The sequence below is a fragment of the Schistocerca piceifrons genome, unplaced genomic scaffold (genome assembly GCF_021461385.2).
Source record: "Schistocerca piceifrons isolate TAMUIC-IGC-003096 unplaced genomic scaffold, iqSchPice1.1 HiC_scaffold_361, whole genome shotgun sequence".
In the NCBI taxonomy this organism is placed as follows: domain Eukaryota; kingdom Metazoa; phylum Arthropoda; class Insecta; order Orthoptera; family Acrididae; genus Schistocerca; species Schistocerca piceifrons.
The window spans coordinates 35,001-37,335 of NW_025728583.1; positions in this window are offsets into that span (position 1 = coordinate 35,001).

A 2,335-nucleotide genomic window follows, 5' to 3' on the forward strand; every position below is an offset into this window, starting at 1 on the left:
GGCGTCCGATACCGAGCCATCAGCATGTCGGTCCCCATGCGCGTTGCACTCGCACTCGCAGTCGCAAAAACGTGGGGCAAATATATTACGCGGAAGAGCTATAACAGACCGAGCCCCACTGCATGGGGGGAGTCTTTGTCACTAATGTACACAGATGGAACATTTTGGACTGGAACCAGATTACCCGTACACACGGCGCTGATTAGTAATCAATGCAGAGCCATCAAACTACAATAAATATACACAACTGTCCGTATACATGCTGAAAGAGTCTGCCCACAATGGGAACCACACGTCAGCCAGACACTCTGATCACGCACCACTCTCTGCTTCTAACAGGCGCACATACAATATGTAAGCACCAGCATGGAACAACATCCAGTGCATCTTCTCCGCCACATTACACAATCCACACTATCACAACCAGACCAGGAGGTCCATGCGGAAAATACAATATCCCAGCCTTTCGACATCCACCATTGCGCAGACCAGGCACCAACACCCACACATGTCCTATACAACGGTGCACCCAACATCACAATAGTACCTCCTGTCACAGCGCACAAACAATGACATGAGTCAAAGACACAGGTCTCACACAAGCATAGAATTGGAGCGCCGCCTCTAATAAGCCAAAGGTGCATCCTGACGTGACAAATCTGATCATGTCACAAGCATTCACTTACTATAATCACTATCAACGAACCTGCCGCCCCCGCCCCCCCCCCCCCTACACCTTTCCTTACAACAACGTGTAACCTAACCTAACCTAACCTAACCTATGTTGTACCTTAACCTAACCTATGTTGTACCTTAACCTAACCTATGTTGTACCTTAACCTAACCTATGTTGTACCTTAACCTAACCTATGTTGTACCTTAACCTAACCTATGTTGTACCTTAACCTAACCTATGTTGTACCTTAACCTAACCTATGTTGTACCTTAACCTAACCATGTTGTACCTTAACCTAACCCTATGTTGTACCTTAACCTAACCCATGTTGTACCTTAACCTAACCCATGTTGTACCTTAACCTAACCCATGTTGTACCTTAACCTAACCCATGTTGTACCTTAACCTAACCCATGTTGTACCTTAACCTAACCCATGTTGTACCTTAACCTAACCCATGTTGTACCTTAACCTAACCCACGTTGTGCCTTAACCTAACCCACGTTGTGCCTTAACCTAACCCACGTTGTGCCTTAACCTAACCCCACGTTGTGCCTTAACCTAACCCACGTTGTGCCTTAACCTAACCACGTTGTGCCTTAACCTAACCCACGTTGTGCCTTAACCTAACCCACGTTGTGCCTTAACCTAACCCACGTTTGTGCCTTAACCTAACCCACGTTGTGCCCTTAACCTAACCCCACGTTGTGCCTTAACCTAACCCACGTTGTGCCTTAACCTAACCCACGTTGTGCCTTAACCTAACCCACGTTGTCCCCCTAACGTAACCCACGTTGTCCCCTAACGTAACCCATGTTGTCGCCTAAACCTGCTCTGTAATTGTTATACGACTCGTTCAATTAGTGTAGTGTTGCCCACCCGCAACCCTCGCAATATAGTTCGCTACTCGCACTGCCCGCTCCCCTGTGTATCGCTTCATGTTAAACACCTTGCAAGTCTTGCTGACTTTCCACATGCTCCTGCTGTACACTGTAATGTGGATGGCAGCAGGACGGTACATGCCGCCCCTCCCCACGTCCCCACCTTGCCCCCCTGCCTTCGCAAGCTGGTTGGTGAGAAGTTTGCATGTTCAATGCCCTTCGCATGCGACGTACTCAGGCTACGTTGTGGTGCGGCCTGTGTCAACCGTCCGCTAATGTCGTACGCGTAAACCACAATCTGTACTGCACATTCGTCCTTATGTACCGAATGATACATCGTGGCACATGTGTGACCGTACAACGACTGCGCCCAAAAAACCGGCGGACCATACAGTGCAAATATTGTGCACGCAGCTACGTGTCGTCTCCCTATGAGAGCTGGATTGCAGTGTGGTACGCCATAGAGACGTGTGGGAGGAACGGACGCCGTGGATGGCGATCAGCATGAGCTGTCTGTTGATGTATTCGGACCTAGTCGTCTCTCCTCACACACCGTGATGGCATGGTGCACCGCGTTCCATATCTGCGACATGCTACAGAGGCCGGTTGACAGTCGTTCGAGCAATGGACATCGCATACGTTACGGGGGCCACCTTCCACGTATTGTCTAGGCGTGCACATTTTGTTGCGTGTATGTGGGCAGACGTAGTGTTGGCGTGACACCTGACACAGGCATGCAATAATCGTTGAAGTTGCAAATGGCGATGGACGCCTGCGT